This window comes from Pelophylax lessonae (genome assembly GCF_965119305.1).
Source record: "Pelophylax lessonae genome assembly, chromosome: 1".
Taxonomy (NCBI): domain Eukaryota; kingdom Metazoa; phylum Chordata; class Amphibia; order Anura; family Ranidae; genus Pelophylax; species Pelophylax lessonae.
The window spans coordinates 871,388,067-871,415,815 of record NC_138768.1 but is presented as its reverse complement, the minus strand read 5'-3'; the positions used below and the strand labels follow the sequence as shown (position 1 = coordinate 871,415,815).

Sequence of the window (27,749 nt, the reverse complement as noted above, 5' to 3'; positions counted from 1 at the left end):
TACTTGGCCGCATTCATCTTTCCCTCGATTGCAACCAGTCGTCCTGTCCCTGCAGCTGAAAAACACCCCCACAGCATGATGCTGCCACCACCATGCTTCACTGTTGGGACTGTATTAAACAGGTGATGAGCAGTGCCTGGTTTTCTCCACACATACCGCTTAGAATTAAGGCCAAAAAGTTCTATTTTGGTCTCATCAGACCAGAGAATCTTATTTCTCACCATCTTGGAGTCCTTCGGGTGTTTTTTAGCAAACTCCATGCGGGCTTTCATGTGTTTTACACTGAGGAGAGGCTTCCGTCGGGCCACTCTGCCATAAAGCCCCGATTGGTGGAGGGCTGCAGTGATGGTTGACTTTCTACAACTTTCTCCCATCTCCTGACTGCATCTCTGGAGCTCAGCCACAGTGATCTTTGGGTTCTTCTTTACCTCTCTCACCAAGGCTCTTCTCCCCCGATAGCTCAGTTTGGCCGGACGGCCAGCTCTAGGAAGGGTTCTGGTCGTCCCAAACGTCTTCCATTTGAGGATTATGGAGGCCACTGTGCTCTTAGGAACCTTAAGTGCAGCAGAAATCTTTTTGTAACCTTGGCCAGATCTGTGCCTTGCCACAATTCTGTCTCTGAGCTCTTCAGGCAGTTCCTTTGACCTCATGATTCTCATTTGCTCTGACATGCATTGTGATCTGGAAGGTCTTATATAGACAGGTGTGTGGCTTTCCTAATCAAGTCCAATCAGTATAATCAAACACAGCTGGACTCAAATGAAGGTGTAGAACCATCTCAAGGATGATCAGAAGAAATGGAAAGCACCTGAGTTAAATATATGAGTGTCACAGCAAAGGGTCTGAATACTTAGGACCATGTGATATTTCAGTTTTTCTTTTTTAATAAATCTGCAACAATGTCAACAATTCTGTGTTTTTCTGTCAGTATGGGGTGCTATGTGTACATTCATGAGGAAGAAGAATGAACTTAAATGATTTTAGCAAATGGCTGCAATATAACAAAGAGTGAAAATTTTAAGGGGGTCTGAATACTTTCTGTACCCACTGTATATCATAATTGAGATTAAAGCTGACCAACTACCTCATAGTGATCTGTACTTACGCGCAGGGCTGCTTTTAGAAATCGCGGGGCCCCATACAGACTACCTGGCAGGGCCCCCCCAAGAAAATATTAAAGATATATTTAGCTAAAATTACAAAAAAATCACTATTATCAGACACAAATATAACATAACTCACATAATTCCTGCTAAAACTAAAAAAAAAAACTATGTTAAATAAAAAAGATGAGATGAGAAAAATATACAGGCTGGGCAGTTAAAGCTCAGTGATCAGAGAGACAGAGAGAGAGAAACAAAGTTACAATTTACAAATAAACTCCTGAGCAGAGATAAGTGCTGGGAGGGGGGCCCACACAAGGGAGGGGGATTAGTGAGGGACAACTGTCTCTTTCTCAACAGATAAAAGCTAATAGCAGGGAGAGGGACAGATCAGATTCAGGTGCTGGAGGAAGATTTCTGTATTTGTTGTCCATCACTAATCCCCCTCTCTGTGTGGGCCCCCCTGTGTGCTCGGGCCCCCTACAAGAGGGCTGGTGGTCCCCCCCCCTATCAGCGGCCCTGCTTACGTGGAATAAACTCATTGCATATATCACAATGATGTACAAGCTGGCCATCTGCATCAATGAGTTTATTCTATGCAAGTACAGATCACTTTGAGGCAGTTGGTCAGCTTTAATAATAATTATGATATATGCAATGAGTTTAGTCCAAATTGGTACTATACAACCACTCAGGTATGTTTGTTATATGATCGGAGATAGATCACTTTGAGGCAGTTGGACATATTGAACATCATTTGCATTATATATGAAATTACTTTAGCCTGTATTGGTAATATACAACCACCTATATTTTCTATTTTAGTGATTTGGTATGCATGGACAGGAGAGATCACTTTGATGCAGTTGGCCAGATTGAACATCTATTAGGACCCTTTCACACATGCGGACTGTTCAGATCCACCTGTCAGTTTTTTTGGCGGATCTGAACGGTCCCCCCATACATCTCTATTGGCACTTTTCCACTGCAAGTACCGGCTAGTACCGGCTCGGCCCTGCTTGGCCCGGTTTGCTTTTCCACTGCTGGTACCGCATGGTATAGTGTCGGAACGGTTCGGTACGGTACGGTATAGGTTTGCTTTTCCACTAAAGTAGTACTAAAGTTAAGTGGGTGGGATAACAACGGGGTGGGTGTGATTCTCTGACCAATCAGTGGCTAGTAGTGACTGCATGCAAAGGATTGTGGGATATGGTACCAGTTTGGTACCTGTTGGAACCACAATCGAGTAGGTACTGTTTTTTCAGAGCCGTACCGTACCGTTCGGTTCCATGCAGTGGAAAAGCAAACCTATACCGTACCGTACCGAACCGTTCCGACCCTATACCATGCGGTACCGCAGTGGAAAAGCACAAAAGCGTGCCGAACCGGTACGGTTCCATGCAGTGGAAAAGCGCCATATGGGCAGAGTTGTATAAAGTACTCGAAACCCATACTTGAGTAAAAGTACAAGTGCTCGATCAAAAAGTGACTTGAGTAGAAGTACTAAACTATTCAACATTTTTTGTACTTAAGTATTGCAAGTAGTTTTTTAAAAAATGTTGCTACTCAAGTACTGAAAGTAAAAGTAGAAGTACTGTGTTATGTAGTTATTAAAGAAAGAAGTCAAAAGTTTGAACATCATATATTTTCGTATGCGCTGATAATACACATGTTTTGAGCTTCATGAAACCTGCCATCTATTGTTCTGGCAGTGGTCATTTTTATAATTGTAACGAGTAATTATGCAGCACAAAAAAAAAATATTGGAGTAGAAGTTTTGAAATCATTGAAAAAATGTAGTGAAGTAAAAGTGGAAGTAGGAGAAAAAAATTCTACTCCAGGAAAGTACAGATACCGCCTTTCGGTACTTAAGTACAGCAGTGAAGTAGTTCTACTTAGTTACTATACATCTCTGTCTATGGGGCATCGGATGTCAGCGGAGACATGTCCGCTGACATCCGATCCGTCAAATCTGGACGGATGGAAACCCTATTTTCCATCCGTTCAGCGGATCCGATGAGAACGGACAGACGGTCCGTTCTCACCTGATTCCCCCATAGGGATGTATGGGGATCTGACAGCTGGCGGACTCCGTATGTGTGAAAGAGCCCTTACAATAAATCTAAAAGTAACAGTGCACTAAGGTTTTCTGGGCTCTGTGACTTCAGCTAACTTTAGTCTCCTAAAAACAGGTCAAAGGAGTGCACAAAAAAAAAAACAGTTAACATTCTAAGATTTTTGAGACTTTGCAGTTTTGGTGGGAGTTTGTTCTCTCCCAGGCCAAACATCACTCTTTGAATAAAGTTGAAAGTGTTTTTCATGACTTTAGGGTATTCCAGGTGTAAAGCATATACAAATCCAAATAAGAGGCAAAGTGCTTGAGGTAGGTTCTGGAAATCATCCATTACAATACCTCCCTCGGCTATGATGGCGATAGACACTGGGTCAAGATGAAGAGGATTTGGCGAATCGGGCATATTTTCATCAATGACAGTCAGCAGTCCAACAGATAAATGTGCCCAGACCTCATCGCTGTCAGAAGGCTGTACAAAAACAACAAACATGATCATTTGTTACTGCATCGTGTAGGGTTAGTGTTAGGTACAAGGTAATGATCAAAAGTTCAAGATCAGTCTATTTTGGGTAAGTTTTTTCCTATAAAGCATTTTTTTTTTAAGTAGTTCTCAAAGGTAGGTTTTTATCTTAATGCATTAAGAGAAAACACATTCTGTGTGTAGCAGCCCCCCCCTCCAAAAAAAAAAATACTTACCTGAGCCCCATCTCGATCCAGCAACATTGCAGGAAAGTTTCAACTGGCGGGGTCTCGCTCCTCTCATTGGCTGAGACAGCAGAAGGGCACCATTGCCTCCCACTGCATTTAATCAAAGTCAGTGAGCCAATGAGGAGAAACAGAGGGGGCAGGGCCAAACCACGGCTGTGTGTGTAAAAGAACACACACACAGCCTTGGCTCAAATGCCCCCGCAGTAAGCTGCTTGCTGTAGGGGCACTAAGCAGGAGGGAGGTGCCAGCAGGGGACCCGAGAATAGGAGGATCTGGACTGTTCTGTGCAAAACCACTGCACAGTGCAGGCAAGTATAACACGTTTGTTATTTAAAAAAAGTATAATCCACCTGGTTACACAAAGTAGTTGCAATAAAACAGTTTTACTAAAGCCCCGTACACACGCACCGATTGTCGGCCGAACGATCGGCCGTCTTTTGTCCGGTGCTGTCGTGTAGGTTGACAAGTGCTAAAGACCGCACACGAATTTTGTCGGTCAACAACAGCTGACTGCAGAAGTGATGTCATGTGATGGTTAACTTTCCGTGTGTTTTTCTTCTCTGAACATGCCCAGTCTTGCTCATCTGCTTTTTGTCGGCCGAAAACTGTACTGACTGACGAACAATCGGCCGTTCTTTGTTGGCCTACAAAAATGTTATAGCCTGCACACCAGATTTTGTTCGGCCGAAAAGTCGCAGTCGGTTGTCGGAAGTATCATACTAACAAGCCGACAATCGACCGATCGGACGTTGGCCGAATATTTACGGCCGACAATCGGTACGTGTGCACGGGCCTTAACATGTCAAAGTTGCAAAATTGTGTTTAGGTGTTAAACGTTTGTTTTACCCTCCATCACTAAGAGCCGGTTCACACTACCACGACCAGAAAGTCGCCCCGTGACTTGAAGAGACTTGTTCAGAGACTTGTTCAGAGACTTGTTCAGAGACTTTGAAGAGACTTGGATGAGACTTGGAAGAGACTTGGATGAGACTTGGAAGAGACTTGGAAGAGACTTGGATGAGACTTGGAAGAGACTTGGAAGAGACTTGGAAGAGACTTGGAAGAGACTTGGATGAGACTTGGAAGAGACTTGGAAGAGACTTGGATGAGACTTGGATGAGACTTGGAAGAGACTTGGAAGAGACTTGGAAGAGACTTGGAAGAGACTTGGATGAGACTTGGAAGAGACTTGGAAGAGACTTGGAAGAGACTTGGAAGAGACTTGGAAGAGACTTGGAAGAGACTTGGATGAGACTTGGATGAGACTTGGATGAGACTTGGAAGAGACTTGGAAGAGACTTGGAAGAGACTTGGATGAGACTTGGAAGAGACTTGGATTAGACTTGGATTAGACTTGGATTAGACTTGGAAGAGACTTGGATGAGACTTGTGCACTACTTTGAAGAGACAGGCGACTTTGTCTGTGGGGAATGCCTGGCTAATCTCTTTCTTCTTCCTGGAAAGTCTGATAACAAGTCGCTTCAATTAAGATAAGGAGGCGACTCCCATTGAAGTATATGGGACAGTCGGATCACAGGTCGCCTCAAAGTAGTACAGGACCCTTTTCTGAGGTCGGAGCGACTTCAGTAGTGCCAATTAAGACGGCACTGATTGATTAACATTGCTTTTGTTATGTCAAGCGACCTGGGGCTACACAAGTCGCCTCACAGGTCGTGCTAGTGTGAATGGGATCTTAGGGTTTACATTCTAAAAACTACCATGCCCACCACTGTTCTAGTGATATAGTCAGCATTAATCTGTATTTCTAGGGAATACAAAGCCAATCCCCCCACAATTCTGTGTGCCAAGATGCAACTATGACCACTTACGAAGCAGGTGATGTAGAATGCGCTGGGGTCATCACCAAGTAGAACAGGGAGGCCTCGGAGCACAAGGGTGCGCACTGCTGTCACATCAGGTTTCTAGAAGTAAATAATTATTAAATGTTCAGTTTTGGGGCTATGTCTCGGTCTGCACGCGCTCGCTAGCCAGACTGGGGGGACCCAAAGGATCTATATTATCCAGTTTTTCGCCCAGTCCGGAACTTGATTGTAGTTCTCACAGGAACAAAATAATAAAAAAAGAGGGAAAAAAATTCCATTAAAAATGAAAAAAAAAAAAAAATAAATTGCCAGGACCAGAGATCCCAGCAAGGAACTAGGTCCCTACTCCTGACTAGGCAGAACAAAAACTGAGAGCCTATAGCTGAGAGTGGGTGTATACCCCCTGGGACTGCCCATAGGCGTAGTCAAGCTTTTTCCTGCCTAGTGTCCTACTCCTGTAGGGAACAGTATAACCCAAAAGTCAAGAAGAATCAGGAGCTGTGTCCATCAATGAATGAAAGGGAAAAAAAAAAACATTCATGCTCACAGAGATGGCTGCAGCATAAACCTGTTAGCTCTAAGCCTGAGAACTGAGCAATCACATGACCACTGATCACTCAGCCCCCAGTCTTCACTAAACAGAGCGGTGACTGCTCTGCCCCTTCAGAACCCACTGCAGTGCTGGGCTTTAAAGGGTGCCAGGGTGGCTGGCTTTGGCTCTAAGTGGTGCACTGAGAGGCTGAGGCTGCTTTCGGTCAGGCATCTGGGAGAATCGAGACATTGTTGGGTTGCCTGCAGAGCCTGGACCGTCTCTGTGATCTCAGCCAACAGTGAGCTTTAGTCTGCTGTTGGCTGAATGTGCAGAAATAAGTGCACTCCAGTGACCCTGAAGAGAATTGGGGCTAAAAAAGCTTTGGCCATACTTCTCTTTTAGCTCCACTGCATGTCAGCACCACTTTAGGACTGAACACTTCCAAGTTCACTACAACTGTCCTTTTACAGGGAAAGTGAATTAAAGCATTGCTCTGCATCAGCAACAAACAAGACCTCTGGTTTTACATAACCCTATTTAAATGTCCCATTTAAATTCCATATGAAACCTCCTCTCCTAATAATGTGAGGTCATACATAACATCATTAATGAGAGACAGTTGTTCTCTCCGGAATAATCCGATTTTCTTATGGTCTTCATGTTAAAGTTGGGCATCTCAGAGGCAAAAATGTTCTAATTAGGAAAAAGGTCAGTCATTACAAAGCAGGCTCCTCAGTCTTCGCCCAGAAAATCGTTGCAATGACAAATGTTTAGGCATCTCATGTTTATGGGAATAATAGGCTAGGATTCTATTACCTCTAAACTATAAAAATACAAACGACTCAATGTTTGGCTTAAAAATTGGCCGCGGCCGTTTATTATTGTTTTTTTTAAAAACAGCAATAAATAAATAATAAAGACTGAAATAAATATTAAAACATCCATAGACAGCCTAGCCATAAGAAGCTCAGGCTGCATCATAAATAAAGTATTTTATTATTCATTAAAATGAATTCCCATACGACAGAAGAAGGGTGGGAGAGAACGACCAACCTCTTCTGTCCCTACCCCACCACCGCGGCCATTTCAACACACGAGCTTAAATCAGAATTAAAAATGTCCAGCCCTATATCAGAAAGATGAACCCCATCAAATCTATAAAGGCCATCTGAGCCATTTTCTAGTTCCGTATGTCTGAAAGACAAAATGCCCACTTTTTTAAGCAATTTTGCTACAGCTCTATTTATCCTCTTCCTCATCTTCTCGAAAGGGCGCAGAGACGGGGAGACCAACCATCTCAACCTCTGCACTTCTTCCGAGAAGATCACTATGGACTTGGAAAATGCTACACTGAAATTAAAAAGATCATCCCTAATTTTAAAAATAAGCTCCAATGTTTTCACTTGACCTATGTCGTTTCCTCCAAGGTGCACTATCAGAATATCTGGAGAAGGAAAGACCTTTGACATTCTACCGACCTCAAACCAGAAATCCTCCCAAACCATACCTCGTCTACCGCACCAAAAAACGTTAAATTCTTGTGCGTCCAATCCTAGATTCTGGGTATATACTCTCCGCTTCGCCCTCTGGTGCGCCCAATATACAAACGAGTGGCCAATAATCCAGACCACTCTGTGCACACCTAAAAAAGAAAAATATTAACAATTAGGACGAACATATAATTTGAAGCAGTCAGACTTCCACCTACCCATTTTTTTTAATGACTGCTGGCTCCAAACCTGCCCTAGCGGCTTCCTATCCTAAATGAATGAGAGGTAAATTTTTGGTCACTCAAACCTAATTTTGCCATACACAATTTAAAAACCCTTTCAAATTGGTATTTCGACATCCCAGCTCCTGACTCGTGGACAAAAAGAGGTGTAAAACTACCTACGGGCCTATGGCTAATATAACTGCCCAACAAACTGACTGGACAAATTGGAGAGTCTTTCAGAGCCCTCAAAGTTATCCAAGCTCCTTTCCTTAATTGGTCCGTTTTTGAACTATCCAAAAGAATCCTCACTTCTTTCTGATTGTAAACAACACCCTCCCGACGAATACTAACGACTTCTGAGATCCTTAGCGCAGCAAAAAATGCAATGGAAAATGCTGCTTGAAAAAGGCTCGCCTCAAATTTTGAAAAACAGATCCCAATAGTCATTTTACATAAGCCACCTAAAATATCAGGTGTAATTGGCATACGGGTATCTTTCTTAAAATTCTTTCTTCTATACCCCTTTACTGCTTGTCTGACGGAAAAATATGACATACAAGGCGGTAAGTCATTTAATTTGAAAAAGAAAGATATACCCACCAGTACTTTTTGAATATGAGCAGCAGAATATTGTTCAATCATTAATTTTTCCAAAAAACGCAGAATAAGGCCCTCGGAAAAAGCAGACCGCTCTTCTCCGACCTCCTCAAGAAAAGCCAACCACGATATCCAGGCCGATTGGTACCCAGCCCACGTGGAGGGGGCAACCAAATTTTTTATGAAGGTAGGGATGCAGCTCAAATTAGATTCCACAAATTTGCAGGGCAAGGGATGCCAGTCAGATCTGCCTCCGGAAGTAGACCGAAAAACCTCTCCATCTGCGAACGAGAGGGAGCATCCGCCACGTCATTGTCCTTGCCTGCTATATGCTTCGCTTTCAGCCAGATGATTAAACTCAGGCATTTAAAAATCAAATATCTCATCAGGGCAATGACGGGCGGAGACTTAGCAGATAAGCAATTTAGCGCATACATAATTCCTTTATTGTCCGTTCTAACAAGAAGCCTTTTGTTCTTAAATTCAGCCCCCCAAATCTCCAATGCCACTAAAATTGGAAAAAGTTCCAACAGTACAATATTTTTTTTGGTGACTGAGCCTTTTGGAACCAGTGGTTGTTGTATGTTGGCACTGGCCATTTTTTTAAAGCACTTGACCACTGAGTGTGTACCGGCGCAGAAAGCACATTCGTGCTTGTACCTGCACGCTGCTGCCCACTTGCATTGTCCTTCATTAAAATTAAAACACACTCCTTTACGAAAGGAAGTAGTGTTTTGCTGATTCAAGGTATTAGGCTGCTTACTAAAGGATGGCTTTTGTGGGAGGAACAAGTTCAGCCACAAACTGACATCCTTAACCCCCCATCTGAGTTGTTTGTGAATGGACAGCTTCTGCCGAAAAGCCTCGTCATAGGTAAACCACGCTGAACTGCTAAAGTTCTTGTACGCTTCAAGGATGATGTCAACGTGCTGAAATAGACCAGCACTCTTTTCAGGGGACTTCTCACAGAGTACAGCAGCGTATATGCAGAAAGCCTGCAACCAATTATTAAAACTTTTGACAACAGGCCGTCTCCTATCATCCTCTTTGTCCTCCTTCTTATCACCCTTTAGTAAAAATTATTTCGCTGATGGTAAGAGAGAATATCAATAAACTCCCCCCTCCAGATTTTTTCTTTCAAGGCTACTGGTAGGTGAAAACCCAGGGGGGAAATGTCACAAGCTAGAGCCTCCTCCATACAAACCTCGGATGTTCTGTGATCTAGCAATTTCAAATGGTGAAAAGGGAGAACTTTGCTCTACACTGCAGTTTGCAATGTTGCCACAAGATGGCAACCACACATCACTAACGCTCCTCTGAGCTTGCTGTCTATTACCCTGCAGCTCCAGAACATCTTTGCTAAGCTTTGTTAACAGCTCCAGGATATTGGACAGGACAGGCAGATTTGACTCACCCTGTCCCATGGACTGCTCCTCGATCCCGCTTGCCGCTCCCAGAACCGGGATGGAGCGACCTCCCATCCGGTCTTCTGTGCCTTCCACCGCTGCGCTGCTGGGCGACTGTCCACTGGTCTGCCGAACCTCCGCTGCAGAAGGGGGGTCCCGTTGCCTCGCCGCGCGACGGTCTCCACCTCCTCTTCCTTCGCTGACCACCGATGCCGTCCGTTCTTCACGCCGGCGCACAGGAGTACGCCCGGCGCCTTTAGCCGGAAATGACCGCACCGGCGATGGGGACTGACGTCGCCTCGGGGTCCTCTTCCGTTTTCCCCGAACTTCGGATATGATGTCACCGTGACCCGGAACCTCCGTCACTGTCACTAGCTGTCCTCTGGCATTCAGCAATGGCGGCCCGCTCTCCTCCGCTTCTCCAGACCGGCCCTCAGAGACCCCGGCGACTCCTTCTGCTCCGGATATGTTGGAACGAGGTAGGCTCAGGCAATGTCTCACCCAATCCTCTCCTCCTGCCTCCCCAGCCCGCTCAATGAGCTGCCTAATCAAGCTCATGTTGAAGGGAAGCTAACCGAACCAGTGAAAGGAGACGAACACTGGTGCTTTCTTGAGGAGAATGAGCCCCTGAGGTACCTTACCGACCATAAATAGGCTTCCTGGATCTTCCAGAAGTTTCCCTAAACCTAGCCTATCACCTGTCAGGATGCTCCTAATCCCTCCTCCTGGAGCTATCTCCAGGCAGAGTCCCGCTTTTTCCTGAGGTGAATACCTACCTCTATTTCCCTCCAAAAACCTGACTATACTACCTATTATTTTTCCTGCCATTTTCCCATGTAGAAAAAGGGGGCATATAAAATGCCCCTTTTTCTTTTCATTTCTTTTGTTTGTATAGGTAGGACACAAAAAAGCGGAGAAACCAAAAACTAAATCTGACACATTCCACACAAAACTCCAAAAATGGAGTGAAGAATGGTCAGAACTTCTGTAAGGTATTCTACTGCTGTCCATGCATTCCTGACCCAATGAATCCCACAACCCTCTAATTTCTTTTCCTGGATTACAACTATAATGAGGAGGCCACAGACAGCAATAAAGCATGACAGAGATTCTAATCCTCAACTGCAGCAGATAAAAAAATATTTAGCATATTAATGTGGAGTTCCACCCAAAAGGGGAAGTTCCCCTTTAAGGCCTCTATTCCCCCCTTCTCTTCTACACATGCAACTGTTTAGTGGGGGGAATGGGGACCTGGTTATGACAGGTACCCCCTTCCACTTCTGCTCGGATTGGCTAGGCCAGTGACTAGTGCATGCGCAGTGGTCACCTGGCTCTGAAGCCACAATCTGTCATAGCTGGGTGCCCACAGTTGAAATGCTGATGCCAGAGAGAGAAGCAGATCGGAAGGGGGCGGCTCGGGTGATCACATCGCTGGATAGTGGGACAGGTGAGTGTTCTTTTCAAAAGTTAGCAGCTACAGTTTTTGTAGCTGCTGACTTAATAAAACCAAAAAACATCCAGAGCTCCACTTTGCCTGTAATGTCTTTTAAGTTCTTGCATTGTCAAATTTTCCTGATGAGCCAACTGTAGATGGTCTTGATGGACTGCTGCTTGTCAAGGTTTCCTTATCTTTATTAAACTTCTTTTTTTCAATCAATAAATTTTTTTATTGAGTTTCAAATACAGATGAAAAAAAAAAAAAAAAAAAAACAGAAAATCACAGTAACAGAATGTGATTTAGGAAAATAACCACAACACGGTATAACATTGTCAAAAAATGAATAATACATTTTTCAAGCAGTAGTATTAGCTTCGTACAAGTGCTTAGGCATCATGCATGCTAAGGTTAATAAAGTTTATTCTGATGAAGGGAGGAGAAGATAGGTGTTGAACTACCCTGACTTAGAACCCCATAGGGGAACAATGTCACCAAGCCACGGGCTGTCGACACCCCTCATCATCTCCCGGATCAGAATGATGAAAACGTTATGTTCATGTGGAGTGACCCTCTGAGTGCCACATCCCAAACTAGAACTACAAATATAATGAGGTTCCCCTTGGGGCGGGACTTTTTAGGCACTATTTGATCAGAAGTACACAATTCTTGATTTTTTGAAACTTTATTGAAAAAATATGTACAAATGGATAAAATCAAATGGGCAAGTTGATTAATACATTACATGTACAGAGAATCTAAACCACATGACCCCCGGGTAATCACCCGACGCGTTTCGGAGTAGAAACACCAGACTCCTTCTTCAGGGGTGCCCGCATAGGGTGGTCTAAATGTAATTAATATATAGGTAATGTGTTATACACAGAAATATCAAATACATTAATGTTATAAAGATATTATCAAAAAGAGGTTCAAAACACTTACATAGTTCACTGTAATGAATGGAAGAACTTGCCTGCCTTTGAAGGCTAAAAACAGGAAATCAGTGTGCCCACAATCGCCTGCTGGGGTGCCGTCTGTGGATTCTAGATGTTGAATCCGGAAAACCAAGGAAGGTCTTTAGGTATCACAGTGTTCGAGATTGCTTGCAAACCAGACTCCTATTAGGAGGCTGGGTGGGAGTAGCTGAAACCCCAAATTTGGGCAATCCTGCTGAGCAAAAGTTCAATAATTAGGGATGTAGATTGTGTCCGGAAATCAGAAAAAATTGATTTTTTGAAACTATATTTTTTCAATAAAGTTTCAAAAAATCAAGAATTGTGTACTTCTGATCAAATAGTGCCTAAAAAGTCCCACCCCAAGGGGAACCTCATATTTGCGGATCAGAATGAGTAGAATAGAAAGTTACATTATAAGCTTCTAATATCAGGTGTCAAATAGGGTCACTCCGACCAAGCCTTTTGAAATTTTGTGATGGGTTAATGCGTTGAAGGATAAAGCTTTTTCTAGTTTATAGTTCTCATTAACCAGGGTGATTGCGTCAGAAAGGTATTGGTGGTTTTCCACTTACGAAGTATTAAAATTCTGGCAGCCGAAAGTAGATGTACTATCATTTGTCTATATGTCAGTGGGTATAATTCAATATTTAGATTCAATAATGCCAACTCTGGTTTTGGTGGAGTTAAGATTCCAGTGATAGATGCCATACAATTGAAAATTGCTTTCCAAAAGCTTGTGAGGGAGGGGCACTCCCAGAGGACGTGCTGTAAGGTACCCACTCTACCACATTCTCTCCAGCATAGTGGTGAAAGGGAGGGATTTATTTTGGATAACCTATAGGGAGTGAAATAACACCTATTTACAATTTTTGTCATCATTTGCCAATGATTTGTACAATGTGATAGTGTGTGGGTAGAATTGATCTCTATTTGCCATTGCTTTAGGGTGAAGGATTTATTAAGCGTTTTCTCCCATTTCAGCATATGTGGCGATTTAATTTTAAGGGAATCAGATGTAAGGCAGGAGTAAAAGAGGGATATACCTTTTAGTAAGGGGCGGTACAGTGGAGATGAAATTCCATGTTTGGGAATTAGTAGTTCTGATATTGGATGCTTAGCTAGAGTGAAAATTATCTTAGAGATGGTGAGTGATAGGTCAAGAGGAAGGGAGAATTCCTGGATAATTTCCTCTTTATCTTTGAGCCTACAATTACTGTAGAGTTGTTTTATGAGTGATAGACCGTGATCACCTAACTTAGTGACATTAAGCTTTTTAAATTTAGATTCTAATATCTTGATGGGAATATCACAGGCGTGGAAAAGGTTTACTGTGGGTGTTAATTTGGAAATGGCTCTCCAAGCTTGCAGAGAAGCTTTGACCGTGATGAGAATGTTTGGCCAGTACCAAGGTATCCATAAATCACACTGAAGCCTGAATGTCAGGTTTTTAGTTGGCACCAAGTCTTCCTCAATTAATGCCCATAATGGGGTTTCACTACTGGTTCTCCAATGTTTTATTTGGTCTAGCCTGGAGGCCCACCAATAAGCTTGTAAATTTGGTAGTCAAGCTCCTCCCATGGATTTGTGCGCAGTGAGTACATCGAAGGCTATGCTGACTTTTTTTCCTGACCATATCAATTCTAATAATACTTGTAAGGGCATTCAAATGTGTTTTGGGCATGGGGACCGGTAATGCTCTAAATAGGTATAGAATTTGAGAAAGGATGGTCATTTTTATTACCGCCATTCTCGCTCCCCATGTTAGGTCAATTTTTGAGAAATTATTAAGGTCTTCACAGATTTTTTGCTTTAGGGGTTTTAAATTTGAATGAATAAGGTCAGAGGTTCGAGGTGTGATGGTAATTCCCAAGTAAGATATTTTTTCATCTGTCCATGAGAAAGGGCAGTTTTCTAGCAAACGTTTTTTTGTGTCAGGACTAACATTTAGATTCAGGACCAGTGATTTGGAATTATTTACTTTATAGTAACAGATCTTACTGAAACAGGTAAGGATAGTGTGGCCTGCAGGTAGGGATGACTCTGGAGACGTCAACATCAAGATAATGTCATCTGCGAACAACGTAATCTTGTGTTCTGTGTCACCAATGGTGAAGCCTCATATGTTGGGAGAATTTCTTATTGCTTCGGCTAGGGGCTCAATGGATAGGTTGAAGATCGTTGGGGAAAGGGGGCATCCTTGTCTTGTGCCATTTGAGATTTTAAAGGATTTGGAAAGCGTTCCAGACGTGAAAACTTTGGCTGTAGGTTGGGAGTAGAGTGCCATAATTACTGAATAGATGTTGCCCTCCAGGCCAAATTTACGTAGGGCGGACGACATATACATCCAATTGATCCTGTCAAACGCCTTCTCTGCATCTAGTGTAAGCAGCAGAGAAGGCGTCCAACGTTTTCCCGCTATATCAAGGATATTTACAATTCTCCTGGTTGCGTCTAATGTTTGACGCCCAGGGATGAATCCCAACTGGTTTTTCCGGATCAGAGAGGGTAATACCTTCTGCGGGTGTTTTGCCAGAAGTTTAGCAAATATTTTGAGGTCTGTGTTTAACAGAGAGATCGGTCTATAGTTTTCGGGTTTCGAGGGATCTTTCCCCTGTTTAGGGATTGTGGTCACATATGCTCCTAGCATTTCTTTTGGGAATGATGACGTGTCAACCACTTTTTGGAATACATCGAGTAAAAATGGCGTGAGGGTGTGTTGAAATAGTTTGTAGTACTCGCTTGGGAAGCCATCTGGGCCTGGTGATTTACCTTGAGGTAAGGCAATTATTATTTTTCTAATTTCGTCGATAGTCATGGGTTTATTAAGCATTTGGAGTTGGGTTTCAGAGAGACGGGGTAGATTAAGGTTTTCTAGAAAGGCTGAAATATCTGTATTTATTGGTTTGTGGATTGTGGGATCTGACTCCAAATTATAAAGTGAATAGTAATAGTCAGCAAATTCATCTGCTATTACTTGGGGATGTGTTAATTTGTGCTTTGTGACTGAGTAAGATGAGAGATCCTAGATTTAGTTTGTCGGGATTTAAGCCTATTTGCTAAGATTTTACTTATTTTGTTGGACTGTGCGTAGCATGTTAATTTAAGTTTCCTAAATTGGATATCGCTCTTTTCCAATAGGACAGAACAAAGTTCCATTCTTAGGTTAGCCAAAGTTTTCGTAATTTTCGAGTCTGGGAGAATTTTGTTTTTGGATTCAAGGTCATGAATTTGAGATAGGATGTGTGAGAGCTTTCGATTATATTTCTTTTTAAGTTTAGAGCTCTGCTGTACGCAGATTCCCCTCATGTAGGCCTTGTGTGCTTCCCAGAGGCTCCAAGGGTCTGACACCGAATTTGCGTTTAGCTTGAAGAATTCAGTAAGATGTTGGCAAACATGTTTTTTACACAAATCGGACTGTAGGTTTCTGATGTTGCAACGCCATACAGAATTAGCCCCCCTGGGTATTCCCTCATTTACGGTCACCTCCACCACAGCATGGTCAGACCATGTGATATCCTTGATGGTCACGGATGAGATCATCCCCAGAAGTCGCCAATCAGACACAAACATATCCAACCTTGAGTATGTACGATGTCTGGAGGAGTAGAAAGTGTAATCTCTTTCAGATGTGTGGAGACACCTCCAAACATCGTACAAACTTTCCTTATGGAACAAACCCTGTAAGGAAGTTATTCTGTTGTTTGGAGAGGAGGAAGTGTCCATCTCTGGATTGGATGTCAAGTTGAAATCACTACAGATCAGAAGGTCGCCATATTTGACTTTAGAGATGATTTTGAGTGTTCTTCTGAGAAATCGCAGTTGATGCATGTTAGGAGCGTAGATCGATGCTAGGGTCATGGGTAGTCCGTTGAACAATCCTGTGAGGATAATATAGCGGCCATCTGGGTCAGTCACTAAATCCTTGAGTTGCCAATTGATAGTATTTTTTAATTGCTAGGAGGACTCCCTTTTTCTTCGATGGTGATGTAGCTAGATAGATGTTGGGGAAGTTTCTGTGAGAGCATTTGGGATGATTGGACGTCTGGAAGTGTGTTTCTTGTACTGTAATGTCTGCATTAGAAGATTTGGCTTCTTTCCAAAGAGCGTATCTTTTGGCTGGATGATTCAGGCCGTTTGCATTTATCGAGATTATTTTAAATGGCATTCTTATGTGTAGAAAGGATGTGCTGGGTAGGCTCTGGAATGGATTTACTTGTTAATGGGGATGTACTGCACTCATATCTTTGGTCTCGAGAGGCAAGGGTCGAAAGTGATGAAGATTCCTTGTTGTGTGAAGAGGAATTTAAAACAAAACTGATGAAGGAAACAAAAAAATACAAAAATAGAACATTGTAAAAAAAGGACCATAAAGGTGGTCCGAGATCGACAAAGGTGGTCGATATCCTGTGTGGATAAGGGGCCATAAGGACATTTCTCACTCCATTGGCTTGGAACCGGTGTGATGCTGGTTGGAGGTGTTGGGTAATCCACCCTGCAGCTTATTCTTCTTTTTTGAGATTTCTTCTTAGTAACGACATTCCAATCCTCGTTGACAGGCAGAGGGGTAGGAGCCCTGTGCTGGGAATCCTGAGTTGGAGGGACAATGCCCCATTTCTGGAGCAATGAAATTCCTTCTTCCAAGGTTGATATTGAAGTGGTGGTACCGTTGTGAGTTATGGTGAGGGTTGCCGGATGTTTCCATTTATGTAGTATTTTATGGTTTCTTAGCGCTTTTGTTATTGTCGCTAAATTCCTCCTTCTCTGAAGGGTGTGTCTTGAAAGGTCAGGTAGAATTTGGATTGCTGAAAATTCAGCTGGCACTTCAGAGGATTGGCGGAATGAGGACATTATTTTCTCTTTGGAATAGAAAAAAAGGAACTCGCAGGAGTACGTCCCTCGGAACTTCTGGCGCTAGGAAAGCCGGTTTGGGCACCCTATGAATTCTGTCAATAATCTTATCCGTTTCGGATAGTGTAGGAACAAGCGTAGAAAGTAGAAGGGTGGCATATTGTTCTAGTTGCTGTGGCTGCACTGATTCCGGAACTCCTCTCAGTTTCAGGTTGTTTCTCCTTGATCGGTCTTCTAAATCAGCAACCTTGTCCTTAAGCCACATTATCTCATCAGAATGTTGATTGTGGGCCTCAACCATTGTGTTAAAGGACAAAGCTTGGCTGCTAATAGAGGATTCGACTGTATTTACTCTATTCCCCAGACTATGGACTTCCTGTCTGTATTGCTGCATCCAGCTCATTATGTCTGCTTGGAGTGATGATCTAAAGGAGTGCAGCATTTCTTTCAGCATAATGTCAGAGAAAAGACGTCCCTCTGTGGGAAAGGCAGCAAATGTATCTTGTTGGTGGGGCGCAGAGCCCGAGGCATAAGACTGAGCTGGGTCCATCCCTTTATATTGCTCCTGGCCTTGTTTGGCTGGAGATATGATACGGGGCTTATTTTTAGCTGGACTTCTTGAGAAGGGGGACTCCGGGGAGGAAGATCCTGATGAGTATTCACTGTCAGGATTCCCTATTTGGCACAGAGTCTGTGAATTGCCTCTTTTGTTATTTATTGATGTCGTTTGTGGGTGTATTTGCAGGCCCCCACTGCCTTTGCTGCAGATGTTTTGTTGTAGGGTGTTTGTGTGGATCTGTTCAAGTTTAGTAAGTTTTGTTGATTCTCTGCGCCTACGTGTCATGACCACAGAAGTTTGCGGGGTGAGCAGGGGTCAGAGTCTTCGGATTTGGTATAGGGGTGGATGGATGGGGTCCGGTTCATTAAGGCCACATGGAGCAGTTAGCTTAAGTGGTCATTAGTAGTCCTGATCTATGCTATCCCTCCTAGAAGGAGGTTAATTGTCAACCGTTGCAGATGGCTGGAATGGTGTGCTGTCACGTGGGGGTAGGGTGGGACTCAGCGCCTCTTAGGTGAGAATGGAGGTCTTTATGTTAAAGCCTGGGCCCAGTGAGAGGTTTTAATTGAGCAGTGTCTACCTTAATGGCAGGAGTTTTATATGGGCCAAATCTGCAGGGTGGCAGCGGTGAGGAGAGAGTCTCTATTTTTTTTGCAGGAGAATATGAATCAGTGGCCTCCGGAGGGTCCCTGGATACAAATGAGATATTTGCGGCCTAGTCAAGATGGCGGCCGGCCGTGCTAGGCCCGGGCTGGAGGAGGTGGATTATGCAGGGAATCAGTGGTGGCAGCCTCGGTTGGAAGCTTAGGATGTTCCGCTACATGTACTCAGGATGACCGAGGGTCGGATCGCTCACCTCGATGCCGATCGCGGCCGGTGGCGGCCTACGCGAGTCCGGGGATTCAGCTGCGGCGGATCGCGAGTAGGCCTCGGGTCCTGGAGCTCCTATTTCCGGTCAGCTAGGCAAAAAATATGGATATCCCCAGGTGCCTCTCGGGTTCCACAATATTTTTATGGTGGATGTGGAAGTTTAAACTGCTCTGGACGCTCAGATGATAGTAGATTGTGCTCCGGCGTTCTGGAGCACTTGAAGAGAACGTCCAGCGCGGTCGACTTCCGGTTACGCCCCCTCTTTATTAAACTTCTGATTACAATAATGCTCTTCTCTTCTTCGAAGTCTAATTCAGACCCCAAACTTTATTCACACAGATCGATTTCCCTTTTACATCCTCTAGGTCTAGGATAAATGAAAAAATATATGTGATCAAGCGCCTTGGATATTTAGCTTTGGATACAATTAAGGACTATCCACCTGAAGTCAATTTATACATGAATGGGGGTCAATAAAAAATGCTGCTGGTTGTCTTGTAGATAAACTACAAAAATACTTGGAAAATGTGTGAAAAACTAGCGCAAATTCTATTTGGACCCAATTAATTTATGTAATTTTTAGATGGACTAAATCAAATTATACAGTGGGTACGAAAAGTATTCAGACCCCCTTAAATTTTTCACTCTTTGTTATATTGCAGCCATTTGCTAAAATCATTTAGGTTCATTCTTCTTCTTCCTCATGAATGTACACATAGCACCCCATACTGACAGAAAAACACAGAATTGTTGACATTGTTGCAGATTTATTAAAAAAGAAAAACTGAAATATCACATGGTCCTAAGTATTCAGACCCTTTGCTCAGTATTTAGTAGAAGCCCCCTTTTGATCTAATACAGCCAGGAGTCTTTTTGGGAAAGATGCAACAAGTCTTTCACACCTGGATTTGGGGATCCTCTGCCATTCCTCCTTTCAGATCCTCTCCAGTTCTGTCAGGTTGGATGGTAAACGTTGGTGGACAGCCATTTTTAGGTCTCTCCAGAGATGCTCAATTGGGTTTAAGTCAGGGCTCTGGCTGGGCCATTCAAGAACAGTCACGGAGTTGTTGTGAAGCCACTCCTTCGTTATTTTAGCTGTGTGCTTAAGGTCATTGTCTTGTTGGAAGGTAAACCTCCGGCCCAGTCTGAGGTCCAGAGCACTCTGGAGAAGGTTTTTGTCCAGGATATCCCTGTACTGTTTCAGAGATTCTGATCCCTTAAAAGTAATTTCATGATGTTTACCAATTTATTTGGATACAGTGGTGTCAGCTTGCAAAAGATACCAATATTTACTCATTATTTGACGTACGGTCTAGTGTTGACCCATACATTTGGTAATGAGTCTGGTACTAGTAGAGTTGGTTTTGATTTTAGATTGATGTATCAATTGGGATCTCTTGGTATCCTTAACCTGGTTATAGGCTCTTTTTAAACAGGATTTGCTATATCCTCTTTGTTGGAGACGATTTTGTAAGGCTTGCCCTCTCTTTCAAAGTCTAGTGAGTTGGTACAGTTGCGTTTTATCAAATATTGACTATAAGGGATATTTAAAATTAAAACTTGGGGATGTGAACTGGTTGCATGAAGGATTGTATTGCCTGCTGAGGGCTTACGAAACAGATGATCCAATGTTACCATCATTATCAATATAGATAACGACATCTAAAAATGAAATGTATCTTTGATCATAGTTCATAGTAAATTAAAGATTACAGTAAATGATCATCTTTGATAAGAATTGTTGAAGTTCATGTTGGGTTCCTTTTATGACAATAAAATGTCATCGATAAAACGATGCCAAGTAATTATGTTATTCAAGTCTTGTTACAAGTCATCCCTAGAGAAAAGATTTTGCCCCCCCCCCCCAAGGTTTGCAAAGGGTGGGGCACACCGTGTCTCCATTGCCACTCCCTGCACCTGAAGATAGTGGGAGCTGTGAAACATAAAAATATTGTGGGTCAAAATTAAATATAATAGATCTAAAACTGATTATATTTATGGGCCGATTGCCCCCTTTTGGACAGAAACAAATCAACAGTTTGAATTCCTTGGTTGTGTGGAATAGAATTGTACAGAGCTTCAACATCAACTGCAACCAACAATGCATCTTTTGCTACATGCATTGCAGCTAGAGTTTGAAGTATTACGAACGTAGGGGTTAGGAGAAGTCACATGGGGATGTAAATAACCGTCTACTAAATGGCTTGCCTTTAAAGTAAGGCATTCACATCCTGAAACTATGGGTCGACCTGCAAGGGTTCTCTGATTTTTGTGAATTTTGGCTAAGGCATATAAAGTTGGGGTTTTAGGATGTTTCACATTTAAAAAAAGACCAGGTGATTTTGTCAATAATACCTAAACTCTATGTTCGGCTTATTAGAGCATTGAACTCTGAGTGGAATTTACCCGGTTTGCTGATATTTGTTTGAACCATGTGCGATTTTTAAGAATATCATTCACTAGCGACTCATACTGCAACAAGTCCATAACCATAATGTTTCCCCCCTTATCAGAGGGTTTGATAATGATCTGTTTGTTCTTTTCAAGTGACATAATAGCATTACATTGAAAGTGATTTAAGTTATATGTTAACATACATTTCCAATCTGTCTTGATAATTTCAATACAGACCTGTTACGTTAAGGCCCAAATATTGGTATTCGCCTGCAAAATAGGGAAGGATCGAGATGCTGGTTTATAATTTGAAGGAGGCAGAAAGACAGCAAGAGGATTAGGCTGTTTTTCCTCCATACCACTCAAGCTACCTTCTTCCCACAGTTCTATGAGGTCATTGAGTGCTCTCATATCTTGAATGGGTACATTTTTCCATTCTGGATTTGTTAGTGAGGTAAACTGGGAAGTGTAATTACTTTTATCGAACATCATCACTTTATACATTAGCCTACGTGCGAACAAATGGACATTAATAAGATCAGATTGACCACGCTCACACCCAGAGTCGGACAAAAGGTCAGGCCCAGGATGAGGACATGGATCTTGTCCAGCGATAGATCATATGAAGACAAATGTATTACTTAAAACTGGTTTTGATTAGGGGAAGTTTCAGAAATTAAAAATTGGGATTGGAGTTTTTTCTTCGGAGGGGTTGACTCCAAAAATAGGTGCAGGGCATGGTTCACATGAAATTCGTGGTTACAACATTGAATACCTTACTAGTAGTATTCTGAGTGTTGTAAGCCACCAGTGAGATTGGAGGTAGAAGAAAAAGAAGGTACCCCATTGGGAAGTGATTGTAAAGGGTTACCATTTGTGCTGTTTGTTTAAAGAGGGTTGTGACTGTTTTGATAATGAATTAGAAATAGGTGTAGGAAAGTGCACTTTGTCCCCATCACCTTTTCGTTTTTTACAAGTATTGAAGTTAGAAGGGTCTCGTGAAGAACCTGCTAGTGTAGAGGAAACAGAAGAAAAGTTAGAAGAATTTTCTGAAATCACCATCATGAGTAACAGAAGTATTATTTTTCCTTGTTCCTTGCCTATTGGAGGATTTAGAATTTTTTTTCTCTTTTGTTTTCAAAAAATCTCATTAACATAGATCTGGAATTGAGATTTTAACATAGCTTCCTTTATAGAGTAATCTGGATTTGAGGTGAACCCTTTGTTATCAAGGTACCATTTTTGGGGCAAACTGTATTTGATCATTTGTTAAGATATGTGAAGAAAGTTTAGTTCGAGTGTATTTGACTCAAAAGTATTTTTAACTCCTGTGTTTCCACATTGGAGAGCTTTGTTGCCGGTGGTAAAAAAAAATAGGTGCAGTGCATACATCCCGACCTATAGTGTTAATGCTTGAATGGCTTACCTTAGGCAAAGTAGGTGTCTGAAAATAAATAGAAGGTTCTGTAGCCATATTACCAGAGTTAGCAGATAAAGTTTGAGAGTGTGCCATATTATAAGTTTGAGAATGAGAAATGTTCCGTGGTCCTGCTGAGCTAGAAGTGCACTTAGGTACCAACGTTTGGAACACTTGTACATTTAAAAACATGTACCTTCAGTCGTTGTCAAGTTTTGACAACTTTTCAAATGTGCTGGCATCTCCAAGAAAGATCTTTCCTCCTTTTATACACAAGCTGGGGGGGGGCACCTGCAGTCAGGTCGAGACCCCGATGAGGTCAACGAGAAAGCAGATGAGATTTTCTGAGAGGGTTTCTGACCGTTTGTGCAGAAATTCTTTGGTTATGCAAACTGATTGTTGCAGCGGCTGGCATGTCAAGATGCTGATTAGACAGCATGTGCATGCTTACTGCACAGGTGTGCCTTAGGCTGGCCACAATAAAGGCCACTCTAAAATGTGCAGTTTTACTGTATTGGGTGGGGTCGAAAACAAGTTAGTATCTGGTGTGACAACCATTTGCCTCATGCAGTGTAACACATCTCCTTCACATAGAGTTGATCAGGTTGGTGATTGTGGCCTGTGCAATGTTGGTCCACTCCTCTTCAATGGCTGTGCGAAGTTGCTTGATAGTGACAGGACCTGAAACACGCTGTCGTATACACCTATCCAGAGCTTCCCATACATGCTTAATGGGTGACATGTCCGGTGAGTATGCTGGCCATTCAAGAACTGGGATGTTTTCAGCTTCCAGGAATTGTGCACAGATCCTTGCAACATGGGGCCATGCATTATCATGCTGCAACATGAGGTGATGGTCATAGATGATGGCACACCAATGGTCCTCAGGATCTCATCACTGTATAGCCCCGTACACACGCACAGATTGTTGGCCAACTTTTGTCCAGTGTTGTTTGTTGGTTGAAATGTGTTCTAGACTTGCACTGGACTTTTGTTGGCCAACAAAAAACAACTTCAGAAGTGATGTCATGTTCTGGTTGACTTTCAGTGTGTTTTTTCTTCTCTGAGCATGCCCAGTCTTGCTCATCTGATTTTTGTCTGCCGAAATCTGTACTGACTGAGGAACAATCGGCCGCTCTGTTGTTGGCCAACAAAAATTTTACAGCATGCACGCCAGATTTTTTTCGGCCGAAAATTCGCAGTTGGTTGTCGGAAGCATCATACTAACAAGCCTACAATCGGCCGATCGGACGTTGGCCAACAATTTACGGCTTACAATCTGTGCGTGTGTACGGGGCTTATCTCTGTGCATTCAAAATGCCATCAATAAAATGCACCTGTGTTCATTGTCTATAACAGACGCCTGCCCATACCATAACCCCACCGCCACCATGGGCCACTCCATCCACAACGTTGATATCAGCAAACCTCTCACCCACACAATGCCATCTGCCCTGTACAGTGAAAACCGGGATTCATCCGTGAAGAGAACACCTCTCCAAAGTGCCAGACACCATCAAATTTGAGCATTTGCCCACTTAAGTCGGTTACGACGATGAACTGCAGTCAGGTCCAGACCCGGGTGAGGATGATGAGCATTCAGATGAGCTTCCCTGAGACGGTTTCTAAGAGTTTGTACAGAAATTATTTTGTTATGCAAACCGATTGTTGCAGCAGCTTTCCGGGTTGCTGGTCTCAGACGATCTTGGAGGTGAAAATGCTGGATGTAGAGGTCCTGGGCTGGTGGGGTTACACGTGGTCTGTGGTTGAGAGGCTAGTTGGATGTACTGCCAAATGCTGTGAAATGTATTTGGAGTTGGCTTATGGTAGAGAAATGAACATTCAATTCATGGGCAACAGCTCTGGTGGACATTCCTGCAGTCAGCATAGCATGCTAATTGCACGCTCCCTGAAAGTCTGTGGCATTGTGCTGTATAATAAAACTGCACATTTTAGAGTGGACTTTTATTGTGGCCAGCCTAATGCCTCGTACACACGCAACGATTATCGGCCGACCGATCGGCCGTCTTTTGTCTAGTTGTGTTGGTTGAAATGTGCTCTAGACTGCACACGTTTTTTTTCGGCCAACAAAAACCTACTTCAGAAGTCATGTCATGTTTTGGTTAACTTTCTTTGTGTTTTTTCTTCTCTGAGTATGCCCAGACTTGTTTATCAGTTTTTTTGTTGGCCGAAATCTGTACTGACTGACGGAAAATCGGCCGTTATGTTGTTGGCCAACAAAATTTTTATAGCCTGTACACCAGATTTTATTCGGCCGAAAAGTCGGAGACGGTTGTCGAAAGCATCATACTAACAAGCCGAAAATCGGCTGATCGGACGTTGGCCGAAAATTCACGGCCAACTATCGATGCGTGTGTACGAGGCATTAGGCACACCTGTGCAATGATCATGCTGTCTCCTCAGCATCTTGATATGCCACACCTGTGAGGTGGATGGATTATCTCGGCAAAGGAGAAGCGCTCACTAACACAGATTTAGACAGATTTGTGAACAATATTTGAGAGAAATAGGCCTTTTGTGTACATAGAAAAAGTCTTGAGTTCAGCTCATATAAAATTGGGGCAAAAACAAAAGTGTTGCGTTTACAATTTTGATCAGTGTACTCGTGCTTAACAGTTTGTGAATTCCTGTGGCGATCTGTGCCAACAAAATGCACTTCTAGCCATGCGTCCCAAATTCTGTCTAAGCATTTGTGCTTAGACAGTGACCTGTACAACTTCAGACTCCATTCCCACCTGAGCGTATCGTTTTCAGGCGTTTTTTGCAGGTGTTTGGAGGCAGGCATTAACATCTAACAACGCCTGCAATCTGCCAAAAAAGAAGCTCATGTACTTTTTTGAGCTTCAGGCGCTTTGCTTCCGGAGACAAAATGCTCAGATGTGAACAGGGGCCATTGAAATGAATGGGATTTTGCTTGTTGGGCGTTTTGAGACTTCAAAGATGAGCATTTTACGAGCTGAAAAACACTCAGGTGTGAACAGGGCCTGAAATTCAACTACTTTCTTAGACACTCAGTCCATGAATGTGTATGTACAATATTTTGCCAAAAATCCTGGGCTGTCACATTTTCCATCGCCCACCAGGAATACAGGTTTTTAGTTAACATTTTACTCCGTGTTGTTCTTTTTGCCAGTGTAGGTCTATTGCAGGGAAAATAAAGTGGTTTTGACATTGATGAAAAGTAGATTTCCAAACACCTGAATTCCTGTGAGATCACACAGCTATTTCCGTTTGTCGTAGCTTGATCCAGAAAGAACTATGGAGCCTGAAACTATTTCCTGCAGCCAGATTTTACATATCTCCCAGACACTTTTCAAGACCTCTGATTCTTTATCTATTCCAGGTTTTCCACCTCTCCCTTTCAGTCAATTTAGTCTCACCTGACACACCCAGTCAGATGTCTGGAGAGGGAACAGGTTTTCTCTGTTAGAGCTAAAGGTTGGTAAAAATTGTGTATGTGGAGGCTGACCATAGGTTTGGGCAGCCTATTAGTTGGGATTGCTAATGTGTAGATAGAGCTGAGACATGCCTATGTTTTGTTTGAAGTTTCATTTTTCCTCTGAAGCATTGTGCAGTACCCGGAAATGGCACCAGTAAAGTCACCACTGTTTGCCATATCACAACTTGACTGGTACTGAAATGCATACATTCATTAAATTGGAAGTAAACCCCATTCATGAAATTTGACATGGGCACCCACATCTGTAGTGTTTACTTATCTCTTGCCAAAGCCCTAAGTCCCGTGTTTTTTCTGCTGCTCCCTTCCTCTGTTAGCATGATAACTTCTGACAAGCTCTCAGACACAGGAAATTAAAGCACCTGTAAGTTTGTTTAATGGAGGTAACTTAAAGGTAGATAAGCAATGAACTTGTCTATTCACAGCACACTGCAAATTTTTTCATTCCTCTGCCTATGGGGGGGAGGGGGGAGTGCCTTTTCCTACAATCAGCTGGGTATATGTGGGGGTTTACATCCACTTTAAAGATCTTTATTGAACAATGCCAGTTTTCTCTGAAAGTAACCAACAGCTGTCAAAATCATAGAATTATTCTTTCCTTTCAGTTTTAAACCTGATCTCCACCTTTTACGGTCACTAGTTAATTTGGGTCAAGCTGGCTAGTCTATATTAGAGTTTGCACCGCTGGGTGCGCTGTCTAAACTGTATGAATCCTAAGCTATAAACAATACTGATGTGGCAGTGGGACAGGAACTTTCCTTCCCATTCTGGAACAAAATTGTGTTGCGCTGATCTGAGGAGTAAGTCAAAGACTGTAGAAGAGCTCTTACCAGAGGAGCGAGCCATAGACTGTGGGAGAGCTCTGACCAGAGGAGCGAGCCATAGACTGTGGGGGAGCTCTGACCACAGGAGCGAGCCATAGACTGCGGGAGAGCTCTCACCAGAGGAGTGAGCCATAGACTGCGGGAGAGCTCTTACCAGAGGAGCGAAGCATAGACTGTGGGAGAGCTTTGACCAGAGGAGTGAGCCATAGACTGTGGGAGAGTTTTGACCAGAGGAGCAAGCCATAGACTGTGGGAGAGCTCTGAACAGAGGAGCGAGCCATAGACTGTGGGAGAGCTCTGACCAGAGGAGCAAGCCATAAACTGTGGGAGAGCTCTGAACAGAGGAGCGAGCCATAGACTGTGGGAGAGCTTTGACCAGAGGAGTGAGCCATAGTCTGTGGGAGAGCTCTGACCAGAGGAGCAAGCAATAGACTGCGGGAGAGCTCTGACCAGTGGAGCGAGCCATAGACTGCGGGAGAGCTCTGACCTGTGGAGTGAGCCATAGACTGTGGGAGAGTGCTGACCAGAGGAGCAAGCAATAGACTGCGGGAGAGCTCTGACCAGAGGAGCGAGCCATAGACTGCGGGAGAGCTCTGACCTGTGGAGTGAGCCATAGACTGTGGGAGAGCTCTGACCTGTGGAGTGAGCCATAGACTGTGGGAGAGTGCTGACCAGAGGAGTGAGCCATAGACTGTGGGAGAGTGCTGACCAGAGGAGTGAGCCATAGACTGTGGGAGAGTGCTGACCAGAGGAGTGAGCCATAGACTGTGGGAGAGTGCTGACCAGAGGAGTGAGCCATAGACTGGGGGAGAGTGCTGACCAGAGGAGTGAGCCATAGACTGTGGGAGAGCTCTGACCAGAGGAGCGAGCCATAGACTGTGGGAGAGCTCTGACCAGAGGAGTGCGCCATAGACTGGGGGAGTGCGCCATAGACTGGGGGAGAGTGCTGACCAGAGGAGTGAGCCATAGACTGTGGGAGAGCTCTGACCAGAGGAGCAAGCCATAGAC

General features: G+C 43.4%; 1 long non-coding RNA gene and 1 pseudogene across 2 annotated transcripts in view; one reads left to right on the top strand and one right to left on the bottom strand.

Moving 5' to 3' along the window:
• The window catches only part of LOC309569266, a 213,291-nt gene that overhangs the window by 138,197 nt on the left and 47,345 nt on the right, over positions 1-27,749 (bottom strand). The gene's annotated exons all lie outside the window — the stretch shown is intronic.
• LOC309545486 (E3 ubiquitin-protein ligase Midline-1-like) overlaps positions 1-27,749 on the top strand; it is a 44,979-nt pseudogene that overhangs the window by 12,558 nt on the left and 4,672 nt on the right. Inside the window, exons 3-4 of the transcript in view lie at positions 13,635-13,760; positions 21,916-22,098. The product of the transcript in view is annotated as an E3 ubiquitin-protein ligase Midline-1-like (transcript). The remainder of the gene's footprint in view (positions 1-13,634; positions 13,761-21,915; positions 22,099-27,749) is intronic.